Below are 19,996 nucleotides of genomic sequence, written 5' to 3'. Positions count from 1 at the left end.
TTGGGGGAAGAGAGAGAGAGAGACGGGGGAGAGAGAGAGCGACTGGGGGAAGAGAGAGAGCGACTGGGGAAGAGAGAGAGTGACTGGGGGGAAGAGAGAGAGCGACTGGGGGGGAAGAGAGAGAGCGACTGGGGGGAAGAGAGAGAGCGACGGGGGGAAGAGAGAGAGCGACTGGGGGAAGATAGAGAGAGCGACTGGGGGGAAGAGAGAGAGCGACTGGGGGGAAGAGAGAGAGCGACTGGGGGGAAGAGAGAGAGCGACTGGGGGAAGAGAGAGAGAGAGACGGGGGAGAGAGAGAGCAACTGGGGGAAGAGAGAGAGCGACTGGGGGGAAGAGAGAGAGTGACTGGGGGGAAGAGAGAGAGCGACTGGGGGGGAAGAGAGAGAGCGACTGGGGGGGAAGAGAGAGAGCGACTAGGGGGGAAGAGAGAGAGCGACTGGGGGGAAGAGAGAGAGCGACTGGGGGGAAGAGAGAGAGAGAGAGACAGGGGGAGAGAGAGAGCAACTGGGGGAAGAGAGAGAGTGACGGGGGGAAGAGAGAGAGCGACTGGGGGGAAGAGAGAGAGCGACGGGGGAAGAGAGAGAGCGACTGGGGGGAAGAGAGAGAGCGACTGGGGGGGAAGAGAGAGAGCGACTGGGGGGAAGAGAGAGAGCAACTGGGGGGAAGAGAGAGAGCGACTGGGGGAAGAGAGAGAGCGACTGGGGGGAAGAGAGAGAGCGACTGGGGGGAAGAGAGAGAGCGACTGGGGGGAGAAGAGAGAGAGCGACTGGGGGGAGAAGAGAGAGAGAGAGACTGGGGGAGAAGAGAGAGAGATGGGGGAGAGAGAGAGAGAGACTGGGGGGGAGAGAGAGAGAGAGACTGGGGAAGAGAGAGAGAGAGACTGGGGGAGAGAGAGAGAGAGAGACTGGGGGAGAGAGAGAGAGAGACTGGGGAGAGAGAGAGAGACTGGGAGAGAGAGAGAGAGACTGGGGGAGAGAGAGAGAGAGACTGGGGAGAGAGAGAGAGACTGGGGGAGAGAGAGAGAGACTGTGGGAGAGAGAGCGAGAGAGAAACTGGGGGGAGAGAGAGACTGGGGGGAGAGAGAGGGGGGAGAGAGGGGGAGAGGGGGAGGGAGGGGGCAGAGAGAGAGGGGGAGGGAGGGAGAGAGGGGAGAGGGAGGGAGCAGAGAGAGGGGGAGAGAGAGAGGGGGCGGGAGGGGGCAGAGAGAGAGGGGGAGAGAGAGGGGGAGGGAGGGGGGAGAGGGGGAGGGAGGGGGGAGAGAGAGAGGAGGAGGGAGGGGGTAGAGAGAGAGGGGGAGGGAGGGGGGAGAGAGAGAGGGGGAGGGAGGGGGGAGAGAGAGAGAGGGGGAGGGAGGGGGAGAGAGAGGGGGAGGGAGGGGGGAGAGAGAGGGGGAGGGAGGGGGGAGAGAGAGGGGGGAGAGAGAGAGGGGGAGAGAGAGAGGGTGAGGCAGGGGGGAGAGAGAGGGGGGGAGAGAGAGGGTGAGGCAGGGGGGAGAGAGAGGGGAGGGGGGAGAGAGGGGAGAGAGGGGAGAGGGAGGGGGGAGAGGGGACCGGGGAGAGGGGAGGGGGGGGAGGAGAGAGAGACAGAGGGAAGGAGAGAGAGAGGGTGAGTGGGCCGCAGCCGCAAATGGAGCCAAGCCCCGGGAACGGGCGTGAGCCGGCTTGAGGCTGTGAGAGACGGCCGGGCCCGGTTGCCGGGGTAGCCCTTCCCCCCATTCCCGAGACCCGCCCCCTGCCCTCCCGAGCCCCACTCTCCGCCCTCCCGGGCCCCGCCCTCCCGAGCTGGCTTCAAGACCGCCGACTGCGGCTGGGTCTGTGCTGGAGCCAAGCCCCGGGAACGGGCGTAAGCCGGCTTGAGGCTGTGAGAGAGGGCCGTGCCCGGTTGCCGGGGTAACCCTTCCCCACCCCCCTTCCCGCCCTCCCGAGCCCATCCCCCACCCGAGCCGGCTTCAAGACCGCCGATTCGCTCGCGCTCCGGGCCGACGTTGACGCGCGCGCTGACTCCCGCCCGCCCGCCTTTACTAAGATGGCGGCGATGGCTACACTCGCCTCAGTCCCGCGCCGCCAGCCTTTAGAAAGATGGCGGCGATCGCGGGCCGCTTGTTGAGCGGGACGGGAGGTGCGTAGCTCGGGCGTGGCTGGGCAACAGAGGCCCAGGCTTCGAGGCCTGCCTGCAAAAGCGGTGAAAGGTAGGAAAATTATAGAGGTTAGAGAAAAGATTTACAAATTAATTCACTTTTTTAAAAACAATTTGTGTTTTAAAAGCAACTTTTTTTTTGCTGGAAATCTAGATTTGAAAAGAAACACGCAGAAAGTGGGAAAAAGAAATTAAGAGTTTGGAATCAAGATGGCGGCCACTCACCTCAACTCAGAAGCATTAGGCCCGCCCACACATGCACCGATTAGTCAACCGTCAGGTCACTGAACTGTAGGATTGGTCAATCGTCACGTCACTCGACTCTAGGATGGCCCGCCCGCACACGCAATGAACCCGCCCCCGTGACGCAGCGATTGGTCGACCGTCGGGTCGCTCGACTGTACGATTGGTCAACCTTCATGTCACTCGATGCTAATGAGCGGATAATGAGCGGAATTTTGAACGTTTTTTGGATACCGTCGGCACAATTTTTGTCCGACCAAAAAGTAAATACACCTATGAGAGTCCCCTAATGATAAGCTTTCTTTTGATATAACATATGTGTAGGCACGCTCTATAACTTATGATTGTATAGCCGGACAGACAGACAGAGAGACAGACTGTTTTATATATATAGATTAAATACATCATTAGACTTCATGTGGCCCTGTGCATTCACTATAGTACTATTGCATTTAATATATGAATGCATTAAATGCAGTAGGACTGTATTAATTGTAATCAAACTGCATTTAATATATCCCTATTGGATTTAATATAGAACTTTAATGTAGTCAAATGGGGAGGTCCTTTATTCATATTTTGTGAATATAAACTTGTCTCATGAATCTTGTAATGAAGATTAATGTTACCATGTTACCACAAAACAGGAATATATTATACGTTTAATTGTTTAAAATTAATTTTGAAATATCAAACTATAGCAGTTTAATAAACCTATTAGAATTTATGAATTTCCATTAATTATTCCAATGGCTTCCCCTTTTATCTCCCCTCTGTTTATATAAGACTGTTGAGGCATACTGGGGTTCAACACCACACTTGGATACGCTAATGAACTGTGACAGGCATCATGATTGCGCCCTATCCTCTCATCATGCAAAGTCCAGATATGCTCACTTGCCAGCATAAGTCGCTGCATTGGGTTAAGGAGTACAAGCAGGAGCAGGAACAGAAGCAGGAGGAGCAGGAACAGAATCATGGAGCAGGTGCAGGAGCAGGAGCAGGAACAGAAGCAGAAACATGGGGCAGGAGCACAAGCAAGAGCAGGAACAGGAGCAGGAGCAGGAGCAGGAACAGGAACAGGATCATGGAGCAGGTGCAGGAGCAGGAACAGGAGCTGGATCAGGAGTAAGAGCAGGAGCAGGAACAGGAGCAGAAACATGGTGCAGGAGCAGGAGCAGGAACAGGAGCTGGATCAGGAGCAAGAGCAGGAGCAGGAACAGGAGCAGAAACATGGGGCAGGAGCAGGAACAGGAGCAGGGGCACGGTAGCATAGTGGTTAGATGGTACTGGACTAGTAATTTGGGGGAATAACAACAGAAAATGCTGGAAACACTCAGCAGGCCAGGGCCTGGACTAATGTTGGAATAAACTGGTCTTTTTCCGAGTGGCAGGCAGTGACTAGTGGGGTACCGCAGGGATCGGTGCTAGGACCCCAGCTATTCACAATATATATTAATGATCTAGACGAGGGAACTAGATGTAATATCTCCAAGTTTGCAGACGACACAAAGCTGGGTGGGCGTGTGTGCTGTGAGGAGGATGCAGAGAAACTCCAATATGATTTGGACAGGTTGGGTGATTGGGCAGGTGTATGGCAGATGCTGTATAATGTGGATAAATGCGAGGTTATCCACTTTGGTGGCAAAAACAGGAAGATAATGATCTGAACGGCAATAGATTAGGAAAAGGGGAAGTGCAACGAGACCTGGGTGTCCTTGTGCACCAGTCGCTGAAGGTAAGCATGAAGGTGCAGCAGGCGGTTAAGAAGGCAAATGGTATGTTGGCCTTCATAGCGAGAGGATTTGAGTACAGGAGCAAGGGTGTATTGCTGCAGTTGTACAGGGCCTTGGTGAGACCACACCTTGAGTATTGTGTGCAGTTTTGGTCGCCTTATCTGAGGAAGGATGTTCTTGCCATGGAGGGAGTGCAGCGAAGATTCACCAGACTGATACCTGGGATGGCAGGAATGACGTATGAGGAGAGATTGGGTCGATTAGGCTTATATTCGCTAAAGTTTAGAAGAATGAGAGGGGATCTCATTGAAACTTATAAAATTCTAACAGGACTAGACAGACTAGATGCAGGAACGATGTTCCCGATGGCGGGAGAGTCCAGAACCAGGGGTCACAGTCTAAGGATAAGGGGTAAGCCATTTAGGACTGAGATGAGGAGGAATTTCTTCACCCAGAGAGTGGTGAACCTGTGGAATTTTCTGCCACAGAAGACAGTAGAGGCCAATTCATTAAATATATTCAAGAAGGAGTTAGATATATTTCTTGAGGCTAATGGGATCAAGGGATATGGGGAGAAAGCAGGGACAGGGTACTGAATTTGGATGATCAGCCATGATCTCATTAAATGGCAGAGCAGACTCGAGGGGCCGAATGGCCTACTCCTGCTCCTATCTTCTATGTTTCTATGATCTGCAGACATAAGTTCAAATCCCACCACGGTAACTGGGGAATTTAAATTCAATTCCAATAAATCTGGATCAGTAATGGTGATCATGAAGCTATCGGATTGTTGTAAAAACTCATCTGGTTCACTAATGTCCTTTAGGGAAGGAAATCTGCCGGTCTGACCTATATGTAGGAATAGTGCAGGGGCAGGAGTAGGAGGAGGTTGCATGTTCTCTCCCAAAAAGCAGACTGAACTCTTGAACAATAGTGAAATACTGCGGATGCTGGAATTCTGAAATAAAAACAGGAAATGCTGGAAACACTCAGCGGGTCAGGCAGTATCTGCGGTGAGAGAAACAGTGTTAACGTTTCAGGTTGATGGCCTTTCACCAGAGCTGTCGACCCTTCTTTCTCGGTGTGACTGGGTACCAGACCATGATATATATATTTTCTTTAAATGCTACTGGAAGGTTTGAGTAAATGAGTTTGTGGCAGAAGGCTGCAGATAACTTTCTCAACTGGTAGCTCTGGAGCACATCAACAATGCTTTGTCAAGTCACAAGAAGTTTTTTTTAAGCTAGCGGCCTGTGCAGGGAATCTGCAGCTGATATAATTGGAGCCCTTTAACATTTAGGACTGAGATGAGGAGAAATTTCTTCACTGAGGGTTCTGAATCTTTGGAATTCTCTGCCCCAGAGGGCTGTGGAGGCTCAGTATATTCAAGACAGAGATCGATAGATTTTTGGACTCTAGGGGAATCAAGGGATTCAAGGGATATGGGGATCAGGCGGGAAAGTGGAGCTGAGGTCGAAGATCAGCCAGGGTCTCTTTGAATGGTGGAGCAGGTTCGAGGGGCTGAATGGCCAACTCTTATCTTCTTATGTTCTTGTGTTCTAGAGTGGGAGGAGGGCAGCTCCCTCGAGAAGGAACAGCTAGAGTAGGAATTCTTGATTTTAAAATCACACACGCACTCTAAAATTAGGACGAGAGAAGGGTTTTTATTTGTTCTTGTGAGTGACTCTGGCCTGGTCTGCGTCTATTGTCCATCCTTGGTTGTCCTGGTAGAGACACAGGCTGGGCCACTTCAGGGGCCGTTAAGAGTCAGCCACTTAGTGCAGAGTGGAGTCAGGTGCAGGTGACAGGTGGCAGGTTCCCTTTGCTGAAAGGAACTTCTTTGGTTTTTAATAACAATAAACAGCAGCTTTCATGGTCATTTCCCCCCTCCCCCTCCCCCCGATACTGTCCCACAGGTTGGTCGATTTATTGGATTTGAGTATAAGAGTAAAGACATCTTACTGCAATTATATAGGACCCTGGTGAGACCACACCTGGAGTATTGTGTACAGTTTTGGTCTCCTTACCTAAGGAAGGATATACTTGCCATGGAGGGAGTGCAACGAAAGTTCACCAGACTGGTTCCTGGGATGGGGGGGATTGTCCTATGAGGAGAGATTGAGTAGGCTAGGCCTATATTCTCTAGAGTTTAGAAGAATGAGAGGTGATCTCATTGAAACATACAAAATTCTTACAGGGCTTGACAGGGTAGATGCAGGGAGGATGTTTCCCCTGGCTGGGGAGTCTAGAACCAGGGGTCACAGTCTCAGAATAAGGGGTTGGCCATTTAGGACTGAGATGAGGAGAAATTTCTTCACTCAGAGGGTGGTGAATCTTTGGAATTCTCTACCCCAGAGGGCTGTAGAGGCTCAGTTGTTGAGTATATTCAAGACAGACAGCGATAGATTTTTGAATATTAAGGGAATCGAGGGATATGAGGATAGTGCGGGAAAGTGGAGTTGAGGCAGAAGATCAGCCATGATCTCATTGAATGGCGGAGCAGGCTCAAGGGGCTGAATGGCCGACTCCTGCTCCTATTTCTTATGTTCTTTTTTCATTTCACAACTCGCCATCGTTAACTCCCAAGCTGTAGTTTCCTGATTCGGCCCCATAGCCACTACATCGGAGCCCACCTTTAGCTCAGTGGTTAGGCATTTCTGCCTCTGCATCAGAAGGGCTTGGGTTCGAACCCCGCTGCAGACAGTCCCGGGGGAAATAGAGCTCCACACTAGTCCTGACGAGTAGAGGCCTGGAGCACCGGCTCTGAATTGCGGGTCGACATCCAGTGGGATACTCGTGTCTGGTGGGTGTGAGTGCCTCCCCCCCCACCCCGCTCATCTTATGGGTTGTGGGAGCCCATAAAACCCTCCCACTGTATAGAACTAACCCCCTTATGGGCTGAGTTAAAGATGGTTATGGTCATGACCTGTCAGACTGTTAATCAGCCTGAGAATCCTTCCACTACATCACACTCCTGCTCCTGCTCCAGGCAGGGAAAGACCAGCTGGTCCATCAAGCTTGCCCCACCCCACACCATGATGGCCAGACCATCGCAACTAGACACTCCCGTCTCCCCCATCCACAACAGCCATCCCGGGAGAGGCAAAAATACAGAGAAAAGACACAGGGCCAATCAGGGAAAAATACTCTGGAAAATTCATCTCCGACCCCCTCAGGAGATCACATGGGCTAAGTGTGTTCTAACTATTCACTTCAATTACATCCCACATGGCTACATTCCTGGAGGATTCACGACCTCCGGCCGGCAGGCCCCACGCCATTGGCCACCTGACACATCCATCCTCGTGATGCCCCGCCTTCCACCGCCATCGCCTCCAGGTTCCCCCCAAGTCACACACCATCCCGACTCAGATATATATCGGCCGTTCCTTCATCGTCGCTGGGTCAAACTCCCAAACCTGACAGCACTGTGGGAGTAGGTTCACCACACAGACGGCAGAGGCTCAGGAGGAAAGCCCACACCACCTGCTCAAATCGGCTGTGACACCCCTTGTAGTTGAATTGCCCATGGACAATCACTGTCTAGGCTCACACGTGAAAAAGAAGAAAGACTTGTATTTCTATAGCGTCTTTTGTGACCTCAGGACGTCCCAAAGCGCTTTACAGCCAATGAAGTACTTTTTGAAGTATAGTCACTGTTGTAATGTAGGAAATGCTTTAGCCAATTTGTGCACAGCAAGCTCCCACTAACAGCAGTGAGATAATGACCAGATAATCTGTTTTAGTGATATTGGTTGCGGGATAAATATTGGGCAGGATCCTGGGGAGAACTCCTCTGCTCTTCTTCAAAATAGTGCCATGGGATCTTTTACGTCCACCCAAGAGAGCAGACGGGGCCTCGGTTTTAATGTCTCATCCGAAAGACGGCACTTCCGACTGTGCGACGCTGTCTCAGCACTGCACTGGAGTGTCAGCCTAGATTTTGTGCTCAAGTACAAGTTTTGCAAGGTACTGGAAGACAATGCATGGATTTGTACCCCAGTACAAGTCAGGTGCAGAGGGGAACAAACTGGGGAAGACAACTGCACTGTCAAATCCATAATATTTGAAAGAGTTGCCCTTGTAAGCATCTGTTTCAGCACTGCCCTCTGGTGGAATCTGGTTGTATTATATTAAGATTCCTCATCAAAATACAATAACTACTTCTTAAAATTCCATGGGGGAGAAATTTGGTACCTTAGCGACTCCAGTTAGCGCCACATGCCAAATTCAGCCCCCCCCTCCCCCCATAGCACCGCCGCTACGTGTTAGCGCCGGGGACTTCAGTGCCAGGCAATGCTCACTGGGCGCCCGATCTGCCAAATTGATTATTGCCCCCTGTCTTAGTGCCTTGCCCCAACAGCAACAGGGAGAGGGGGCGTGAAGCAGTCAGTAGCCGGCTCCAGGGGAGCTACTTAAAGGGATCGTGAGTAATGAGTCACAGATCTCAGGTTAGTGCTGTTTCACTGATTCCTCATCAGTTTGACATTGTGCAACAGTCTAAATCAGTCGTTTAAAGGTTGTTTAGTCTCCGGAGTGTTGTGGCTACTAAAAATTAGTTACATTTATTCTCACAAAATATCAAAGTGCTGCAGTTCCTTACATTAATGGGGGCTGTACTGGCAGTCGACTTCACCCTCCAGGATCTACTGCGGAGGGAGCGGAGGCAGCGAGAAAGACTGGAACATGTGGCCAGAGGGAGGAGGAGGACCATCAGGTCTCTCAACAGGAGGCCTTACCCTCCGAGGGTACTCCGAGAGCACTTCTCCTACCTCCAATCAAGCCAGGAGCAGTGTGTTAGAAGGCTCCGCTTCACCAAGGAGGTGGTCACAGAACTCTGCTACCTCCTGCAACCAGACCTCGAGCCTCAAATCAGGGCGACCGCGCTCTCTCAGTGGCAGTCAAGGTCACCGTCACCCTCAATTTCTTCACCAGTGGATCCTTCCAGTCTGCAACAAGAGATATCGCTAACATCTCGCAGTTCGCCGTCCATCGCTGCATCCGGAAGGTCACAGACACTCTCTACAGTAAGAGAAGGGTCTACATTTCCTTTCCCATCACTAGAGAGAAGCAGGACAAGCATGCATGTGGCTTTGCCAGGGTAACGGGATTCCCCATGGTGCGTTGCGGGCACCACATAACAATCCTGAGATCTTCCGTAACCACAAAGGCTACCACTCACTTAATGTGCAGTTGGTGTGCGACCACAGACAGTGAATCCTCACCGTCAATGCCCACTATCCTGGCAGCAGCCACGATGCCTTCATCCTGCACCAGACCGGTGTGCCAGCACTCTTCCAGCCACCACATCAAGCTCGCGGCTGGCTGGTCGGAGACCGGGGCTATCCGATCTCCACCTGGCTCATGACTCCCCTCCGCAACCCCAGCACTCCTGCCCAGCACTCATATAATGAGAACCATGCTGCCACCAGGAACATCATTGAGCAAACCATCAACCTGCTCAAGCAATGGTTCTGCTGCCTTGACCACTCAGGAGGAGCCCTCCAGTACTGGGCTGAGCGGGAGTCCCAGTTCGTGGTGGTCTGCTGCATGCTCCACAACTTGGCCATCATGAGGGCCGAGCCCTTGCCACCAGGGATTGCGGGAACACCACAGGAGGAGGAAGAGGGAGAGGAGGAGGAAGACGAGGAGAATGAGGAGGGGGAACAGGAGCGAGGGAGGAGGCAGCCACTTAATCGGCCTTCCGGAAGGGCGGTCCATGACCGCCGCATCAGACTGCGGTTCCAGTAAATTAAACCCCAGATCCTCGTTGCTCACCACATCCCCATCATTCCAGCCCTGTCGCAGGTCATATCACAGCGCAAAGCTGAAATGAGACACATCACAAAATCATCCGAAGTGAATTAATAAATTTATCAATAATCAGAGAACACATATTTACAACAATATTACCTATTCACCCTTGTGCAATCCCTCTCGTTACTGTGCCTTTGCCTACTCTGGTGCTCCTACAAAGTGTTGGCCCAGTGGCTGCAGCACGGCTGGTGGAAGGCTGCTCAGTGTCCATGCGGGAGACTTCAGATGGCCTTGCAGGACGCTCTCGACCAGCTCTGGATCTGGAAGGCCCGGCTGTAGACTGCACCACCTCAGCATGGGCAGCAGCAGCCTGGGCTGGCTGGATGACTGGCAGCGACAAGGGCAATGGCAGAGTGCCAGTGGTGGGAGCAGGAATGCTGTCATCCTGAGAGAGGACAGCAGCTTCCTGCTCCACTGACCCACTGCCACTCCCCCGGGGCAGCACCTCAGCATTCCTAGCAATCTGTTGGAGCACAGGTTGCTGGCCTGCTGTGACACTGTGAAAGCCCCGGTCGACGGTGGTAGGTCCAGCAACGATGGCAGCAGTCAGAGCTTACGTGGCATCAAGCTGAGACTGCATGAGAGCAGTCTGAGAACCGATGGCATCAAACATAGACTGCATTACACCACTAAGACGTTGCATCGCTTCCGCCTGTGCTGCAATGGAAGCTGCCAGATCTCCCATCACACATGGCATCAGGTCTGGGTCCCTATGCTCTCTCTGGGAGTCTACCATCCTTTGCAGACTGGAAATGATGGGCTCCATGGTGTGTGCAGAGCTCTATGTAATGTTAGAGGCAGACTCCTCCACGTTCCTTACTATTGCTGAGAGGCTCTCAGGCACCCTTGCCATTGCACCTATCATCTCCGTGTGCATGCCCATCACCCTTCTTCTAAACGCCTCCCTATCGAGGTCCTCATCTGAGTCCTGTGCAGCAGAACTCACGCGCGAACTCGCCCTCCGGGGAGCTGGCCCCCGAGCTACCCTTTACCCCTGGCCTTGCTGCAGCTCACTCATCCCTGGTGCCTCACCCTGTGCAGATCCCACTACTGTACTAGCCTCTAAAGAACGCGTTGGGCCAATATCTGAGCTGGTGCCTGCAGGTGAGACATGCAGTGACGCGATGTGCTCTTCCTCCTTCTCTTCTCTCACCTCGCCCTCAACGGTGCCCTCGGGGACAGGCTGCTCCGGTGCTTGCTGATTATCTGAAAGCATAAAGGCACAAGAGACGGGCTAAGGTGAGGGGAGCGGGGCAGGAAGGGAGAACGGCAGGCATACAGCATGATTAGCTGGAAAGTGTGAAAGGCTTGTGGGGTGAAGGGGAAGTGGGATGTGAGAAGAAGGAGTAGGGATGAACATACCGTTGTTGTCCCCAAGGGGGGTCAATGGCGCCGGTGGCCACGGTGCCCACCACCTGGCGCCCAATGATCTCCAGCACTCTTTCCTCCAGCGCAGACAGTGGTTGGGTGTCAGGTTGTCCCCTGCCTGTGAGCTCCTGCTCCCTCCGGTTGTGAGCGACCTTGGCCTGCAAGAGAAAGGAAAGTGTGTGAGTGAGTGTGGAGCAATGTGTTTGGGTGATGTGCCTGCCATAGTTGAATAGCTGCTATTGTGTGAAAGGTGTGAGATGTGGGTGTGAGTGTTGGTAGGTGGAGATTGTTGGTGGTTGAGTGCTGGGGGTGTGGTGCTTTGGCCAGTGTGTGCAGACTGTGGTATGTAGCATTTGTTGAGGCATTGACTCACCCTGACCACCCGAATAAGGTTGTGAAATTTCTTCCTGCGCTGTGTGTGGGTCCTGGGGACCACAGTGCTGCCCGAGACCTGATGGCAACCTCCCTCCACATGGTGCGAAGACTTGCAGTGCGGGCCTCCTGCCACTTGCCGGGTAGAGCACCGCCCTCTGTCTCTCCACAGTGGAGACCAACTCCTCCAATGCTTGGTCTGAAAATCTGCAGGCTCTCTCCCTGGGGCGTGGGTCTGCCATCATGAAACCTGCTTGATTCATCTGGCTCCTTGGGCTTGACCTGCTGCTGCTTGCTGAGGCAGCTGCACAGCCAGCAATGCTGTGAATGAAGTTCTGCAGCATCAATGAACCTCCCCTTTAAGAACTGGAAAGAGCATGTGGCAATGATGACTTGTGATTAGACAGCACCTGATATTGGTCAGCGCTTTGAGTCTAACGCCACTGAGCTAGGCCATTAGTGCTTGATTTAGCGCTCCCATCCTTTCTTTGAGCGATGACACTGAATTTTGCGTGCAGCGAAATTCATTGGCACCTGCCGCTAAATCTCAAACATTCCTGTGTGATAATGAATTTCTCGCCCCATAACTTTATACAGAGCCGTGGATCATATCAAAAATAACAAAATCCAGAGTTTTTATGAGCCAAAGCTCTGTAGATTTAGATATAAACCACGAGTAAAGAAAGACTTGCATTTCTACAGGACCTTTCACCACCTCAGGACGTCCCAAAGCACTTTACAGTCAACGAAATACTTTAGAAGTGTAGTCACTGTTGTAGCATAGGAAACGTGGCAGTATATTTTGTGCACAGCAAGCTCCCACAGACAGCGATGTGATAATGACCAGATAATCTGTTGTTAGTAACATTGGTTGATGGATAAATATTGGTCAAGAACTCTCCTGCTCTTACATAGAAACATAGAAGATAGGAGCAGGAGTAGGCCATTCGGCCCTTCGAGCCTGCTCTGCCATTCAACGAGATCATGGCTGGTCATCCAAACCCTAGCACCCAGTCCCTACACCAACAGCCATCCCACCCAAGCCCTATCCCCGTAACCCCATGTACTTAATCCCCCCTAACACTAAGGGCCAATTTTTATCATGGCCAATCAACCTAACCTGCACATCTTTGGACTGTGGGAGGAAACCGGAGGAAACCCACGCAAACACGGGGAGAATGTGCAAACTCCACACAGACAGTCACCCGAGGCCGGATTTGAACCTGGGTCCCTGGCGCTGTGAGGCAACAGTGCTAACCACTATGCCACCGTGCTTCTTCTTCGAAATAGTGCCGTGGGATCTTTTATGTCCACCTGAGAGGGCAGACGGGGCCGCGGTTTAATGTCTCATCCAAAAAGACGGCGCCTTGGCTAATTGGCAAAGAATGGGGGGGTGATAAGGAGAAATAGTTTTATGCAGCGAGTTGTTATGATCTGGAATGCACTGCCTGAAAGGGCGGTGGCAGCAGATTCAGTAGTAACTTTCAAAAGGGAATTAGACTTGAAAAGAAAAAGATTTGCAGGGCTGTGGGGAAAGAGCAGGGGAAGTGGGACTAATTGGAGAGCTCTTTCAGATGAGCTGGCACAGGCACGACGGGCCGAATGGCCTCCTTCTGTGCTGTATGCGTCTATGAAAAGCGCAGCAAGTGAACCACAGATTCAGAGGCTACAAACTATCCAGAGCCAGGCAATGAGGGCAGCTCATTGCGTCCCACGCTTTATCATCTCAACTCATCTTCACAGCACCTGTGGAATCCAAACAATGGAAGAAAAGAATCAGCGTCTCCAGTAGAGACACCTGCACATGGCAAGATCTAATCCATCACTGTCAATACTGAGAGAGGAAGACACTACATTTCCTGTGGGCCTGAGCTGGGGAGAGGCCTTGGAAATAAGAAGCAGTTTAAAAATTATTTGGAACTCTGGGCCCCTTACACCACCCTGCACAGCCCCACCCCCGCACCCCCACCCCCGCACCCCCGCACCCCTTCCCCACCCCCGCACCCCCTCCCCAACCTCGCACCCCCTCCCCACCCCCGCACCCCCACCCCCCCCACACCCCATCCCCGCACACCCTCCCCACCCCCTCCACACCCTTACCCCACCCTGCGGAATGGCCAATGGCGGAACAGGCTTGAGGGGCTGAATGGCCTATTCCTGTTCCTTGTGGAATGAGAATTGGGAGTGTTCTATAATGTTACACACGGGGTGAAGTATTTATCCTTCATTCTGGAACAATAAGAGTTGTGCAGATTCTAAATTGGTTTCCAGCGTGTGTGTCACTCTCTTGCACGGTGTTTAATGGTCCAGGCCGTTTATGTGCCCCGGTTGGTTTGCACACTTGCCTCCAACATAGGGGATCTGGACCCTGAGGCCATGCCAGACCGCAGTTCAGCAGTACCACTTGCAGGGAGCGCTCAGCTCCCAGTCCCAAGGCTCAAGGATACCGAGCTTGGTCACAGTGAACTTCACCACGGGAACCTTGTGGAGGGAGAGGGCTGAGTTGTCGGCACCACTTCTGGTGTCAGCCCTGGTTCAGTGGGCAGCACCCTCGCCTCTGAGTCAGAAGGTTGTGCGTTCATAGTCCCACTCCAGGGACTTGAGCACAAACTATAGGCTGACACTCCAGTGCAGTGCTGAGGGAGTGCCGCATTGTCGGAGGGGCCGTCTTTCGGATGAGACGTTAAACCGAGGCCCCGTCTGACCTCTCAGCTGGATGTGAAAGATCCCACAGACACTATTTTGAAGAGCTGGGGAGTTCTCCCCGGTGTCCTGGCCAATATTTATCCCTCAATCAACATAATTAAAATCAGATTATCTGGACATTACCACGGTTCTGTTTGTGGGAGCTTGCTGTGCGCAAATTGGCTGCCGCGTTTCCTACATTACAACAGTGACCACACTCAGTTGCCAGTACTTAATAGACTGTAATGCACTTTGGGACGTCCTGAGGTTGTGGAAGGTGCTGTATAAATGCAAGTTCTTTCTTTGACTCAGGAAAATGGGTCGGGTACAGACCCTACCCTCCAGCGCCCAACACTCTGAGGAAGAGAATTCGGCCTAGTGTGACTGGACTTAGGACCTCTCTCCTGAGTCACACAGCCACTTTTGAATTGATATACACCCGAAATCACCCCATATCAATGTGAAACAGGCAACATAACTGTAGTCAGACCCCGCCAGTACTATGTGGCTTCCTTTAATGGCTATTTAATTCTCTATTTCTCTCCTTTCCTCATCCCCTTCTATTGATTATGACACCATAGCCAAAAGCTTGGTCTTAAGGAGATTGGTTTTAAGGAGGTTCTTAAAGGAGGAGAGAGAGGTGGAGAGATTTAGGGAGGGAATTTGAGAGCTGAGGACCCAGACAGCTGAAGGCACGGCCGCCGAGAGTGGGCGATGGAATTTGGTGATGCGCAAGAGGCCAGAATTGGAGGAGTGTAGATATCTCAGAGGGTTATAGGGCTGGAGGAGTTTGCAGAGATAGGGAGGGACAAGGCCATGGAGAAATTTGAACATAAGGATGAGAATTTTAAATCGAGTCGTTGCTGGACTGGGAGCCAATGTAGATCAGCGAGCACAGGGGCGATGGGTCAACCATAGAAGTGCTTACAACATTCAACCCACCCGAACACTGTGATTTTAACCCGGAGTGGGGTGCGATTGGGGCGAGTGACAAACATTCTCATTGGCCAGGTTTCGGGCCCAAAAAGCCCTTCACTGATCTTCATTGCCAGAACGCACGACCAATATTGTCAATAGATCCCAGTGTGGAGAACTTTTAATGTGCTGAATGTACTTCATTTCGAAGGAGTGTTACATAGAATGTACAGCACGGAAACAGGCCATTCGGCCCAACTGGTCCATGCCGGTGTTTATGCTCCACACGAGCCTCCTCCCACCCCATCTGCATATACTTCTATTCCTTTCTCACTCTTATACTTATCCAGCTTCCCTTTAAATGTACCTATACTATTCGCTTCAACCACTCCCTGTGGTAGCGAGTTTCACATTCTCACCACTCTCTGGGTAAAGAAGTTCCTCCTGAATTCCTGATTGAATTTATTAGTGACTATCTGATATTTTTGGCCCCTAGTTTTGGACTTCTCGCACAAGTGGGAACATCTTCTCTACATCTACCCTATCGAACCCATCTATAATTTTTAAGAGCTCTATCAGGTCGGCCATCGACCTTCTGTTTTCTATTAACAGGGTGCAGTGCACACTGAGCTAACACTGTTGAAAGCCATCACTGGATTGTCTAAATGGAGCTCTAAAGCAGACCTTCATAACAAAAGGTAGGAATGGCCCCAGTTGGGTGAGATCAGCTTGAATGGAAGGCTTGTCATAAACACTTGGCAGTCTTTCTAAAGGTGACTGCACCTGCATAATCGGGTCGTGATGAAGGGGAGCGACTGCTGGGACCAAAGGGGGAGGGGTGCTGGGAACTGAGATCAGCCATCATTCACCAACCAGCACCATCATCCCATATCTGCAGGAGCATTAATCACTTTCTCTCTCACACAACAGGGGAAAAAAAACATTAGTTGTTCCCAAGCATGATGATGAGAAACCAGCTTTCATTTGACACAGGTCTCCACCCTCTTGTAAATGAGCCATAACGCTGAATTCTGCAAATAGTATGCAAAATTAAGGGTATATAAAGGAGCAGGCACACCTCAGATACCACTCAGCTTCGCTCTCTCTACCTTGGAAATTGCTGTTGCTGGGGAAGAAGGAAGATCACAGCCAGGTGAGTGGTGCTAGATCCCTCTCTTTCTCAGTTCAGTTCAGTTCAAATGCTTTATTGGCATGAGAGTTTACAGAGAACCATATTGCCAAAGCTTACATAGCAAAAAGGTACAGTTTTCCAACATTCTGTAGGTGTCAATCGATTTGACATTTGTTGGGTATATACAATATTACTTTTAAACAATATTAATTTTAAACAGTCTTTCTACTTCATTTGGTACGTTCAATATTAATTTTAAACAGTCTTACTTTTAAACAGTCCTCAGGTTGTGACATGTTGTTACATATTTAGCCCCAAGGTATGGTCTGTCTCCTTCTCCTAGGACTAATCTCAATTTTGACAGATCATCCAATTCCTTGAAATCTGGGGTTGTTTGGCTTAGCTTGTTGAATAATATGTTTCTTGATGTGTTGAATTTTTCGCATTTTAGGAGGAAATGCATTTCTGTTTCAACCTCGCCAGCCAGACATTGATCGCATATTCTATTCTCTCTAGGCTGCCAGGATTTCTTGTATCTGCCTTTTTCAATTTCCAGTTGGTGGTCGCTTAGTCTGTACCTGGTGAGGGTCTGTCTCTGTTTTGTGTCTCTGATGGTCGTGAGGTAGTCTGCCAGTTTATATTCTCTTTTTAGGGCCCGGTAACATTCTAATCTGCTTTGGTTTTCGGTTATTTTGTTCCAATGTTCCAGGTAGGTTTCTTTGCATTTTTTAATGATTTGGTTCACTCGGATTGGTGTTTGGACGGCTGTGTTGGTCTGGGGCTGGTCAGGGTCCGGCTGAGTACTTAGTTTCAGTAGCAGCTGACTCAGGGGACTCTTTTCTGGGTTTAGCTCTTGGGTCTGAAAGGCTTTGAAATGAAGGGTGTCTGGGGAGCTAGATTTGAGGTGATTTAGGAAGTTTAGTGCTCGTTTTTGGATGTTTATTATCAGTGGGTATCTGCCTAGTTCGGCTCTGCATGCATTTGTTGGCGTTTTTCTTTGGGTGCGAAGATGCTTCGGCAGAATTCTGCATGTAGGGCTTCTATTGTGTGTTTTTCCCATTTAGTGTAGCTTTGGTGATTTAGCGGGCCCCATACTTCACTACCGTACAGTGCAATGGGCAGGATTATGCTGTCAAAAATTTTGAGCCAGATTTTGATTGGGATTTGGATGTTGTAGAATTTTCTTTTTATTGCATATAGGGCTCTTCGGGCTTTTTCTTTTAGTGCATTCACTGCTATGCTGAAGCTCCCTGATGCTGTAATAGTTAGACCAAGGTAGGTGTAGCTCATAGTGTGTCCTATAGTGGTATCACTGAGGGTAAACTGGTATTTGTTTTCCTGACATCTGGGTCTTTTCTGAAAAATCATGATGTTGGTTTTCTTTAGATTTACTGTTAGAGCCCAATTTTGGCAGTATTTGTCGAGTAGGTCTAGTTGTTGCTGTAATCCCTGTTCTGTGCATCAGAGCAGGAGATCAGAGACTGACCTTCTATCAGACTGACATTCCATTGTGCTGGAGGGCTGGAGGCAGCATTGGGCTCAGTGGGAGCATTCCCACATTTGGGTCAGAAGATTCAGGGTTTGAACCCCACTCCAGACAGTCCCAGCAAGTGGAGACCGGAGCACCCACTCTGAATTCCGGGTTGACATTCAGCGGGATACTCGCGACCAGTGGGTGTGGGTGGTTTCCCCTCCCCATCGTATGGGTTGTAGGAGCCCATAAAACCTTCCAACGGTGTAGGACTAACCCCCCCATCAGCTGGGATAAAGTTGGTCACAGCCATGGAAGGAGTGTTCACATTGCGGCCTGTCAGACTGTGAATCCTCCCACTACTTCCCTTGGGGAATAGTACAAAGTTACAACTCTATAGCTAATAGGGACCTTGCATCTTATTCTAGAGTCTCATATACTTTTAATGGGCTCTTTTAAATTTATAAATTTCATAGTGAGAAGACATAAATTCCAAGTTTATTTGTATTAACATTTTATTCTGTGGTCATGTGAGAAGATTAGAAAAATGTAAGCGCTGCACTTCCATAAGGTTTTGTTCTAAGGAATATAGTTCAGGAATTAAAGGCACACAAAAACCCCACTCAGGTGTAGAGGCACCTACAGGTGTCAGTCACTCTGAACTCCACTCAGGTGTGGGGTCACCTACAGGTGTCGGTCACTCTGAACTCCACTCAGGTGTGGGGTCACCTACAGGTGTCAGTCACTCTGAACTCCACTCAGGTGTGGGGTCACCTACAGGTGTCGGTCACTCTGAACTCCACTCAGGTGTGGGGTCACCTACAGGTGTCGGTCACTCTGAATCCCACTCAGGTGTGGGGTCACCTACAGGTGTCGGTCACTCTGAATCCCACTCAGGTGTGGGGTCACCTACAGGTGTCGGTCACTCTGAACTCCACTCAGGTGTAAAGGTATCTACAGGTGTCAGTCACTCTGAACCCCACTCAGGTGTGGGGTCACCAACAGGTGTCGGTCACTCTGAATCCCACTCAGGTGTGGGGTCACCTACAGGTGTCGGTCACTCTGAACTCCACTCAGGTGTAAAGGTATCTACAGGTGTCAGTCACTCTGAATCCCACTCAGGTGTGGGGCCATCTACAGGTGTCAGTCACTCTGAATCCCACTCAGGTGTGGGACCATCTACAGGTGTCGGTCACTCTGAACTCCACTCAGGTGTGGGGCCATCTACAGGTGTCAGTCACTCTGAATCCAACTCAGGTGTAGAGGCACCTACAGGTGTCAGTCACTCTGAACCCCACTCAGGTGTAGAGGCACCTACAGGTGTCAGTCACTCTGAATCCCACTCAGGTGTGGGGTCACCTACAGGTGTCGGTCACTCTGAATCCCACTCAGGTGTGGGGCCACCTACAGGTGTCGGTCACTCTGAATCCCACTCAGGTGTAGAGGCATCTACAGGTGTCAGTCACTCTGAATCCCACTCAGGTGTGGGGTCACCTACAGGTGTCGGTCACTCTGAATCCCACTCAGGTGTGGGGTCACCTACAGGTGTCGGTCACTCTGAATCCCACTCAGGTGTAGAGGCACCTACAGGTGTCGGTCACTCTGAACTCCACTCAGGTGTGGGGCCACCTACAGGTGTCGGTCACTCTGAATCCCACTCAAGTGTGGGGCCACCTACAGGTGTCGGTCACTCTGAACCCCACTCAGGTGTGGGGCCACCTACAGGTGTCGGTCACTCTGAATCCCACTCAGGTGTGGGGCCACCTACAGGTGTCGGTCACTCTGAATCCCACTCAGGTGTGGGGCCACCTACAGGTGTCGGTCACTCTGAACCCCACTCAGGTGTGGGGTCACCTACAGGTGTCGGTCACTCTGAACTCCACTCAGGTGTGGGGCTACCTACAGGTGTTGGTCACTCTGAACTCCACTCAGGTGTGGGGCCACCTACAGGTGTCAGTCTCTCTGAATCCCACTCAGGTGTAGAGGCATCTACAGGTGTCAGTCTCTCTGAACTCCACTCAGGTGTGGGGCCACTACAGGTGTCGGTCACTCTGAATCCCACTCAGGTGTGGGGCCACCTACAGGTGTTGGTCACTCTGGACTCCACTCAGGTGTGGGGCC

The sequence above is a fragment of the Somniosus microcephalus genome, chromosome 11 (genome assembly GCF_052327205.1).
Source record: "Somniosus microcephalus isolate GS21.2 chromosome 11, FLI_Smic_1.0, whole genome shotgun sequence".
Classification (NCBI taxonomy): Eukaryota; Metazoa; Chordata; class Chondrichthyes; order Squaliformes; family Somniosidae; genus Somniosus; species Somniosus microcephalus.
The sequence above is the reverse complement of the archived record's forward strand: the minus strand, read 5'-3'. Positions refer to the sequence as shown.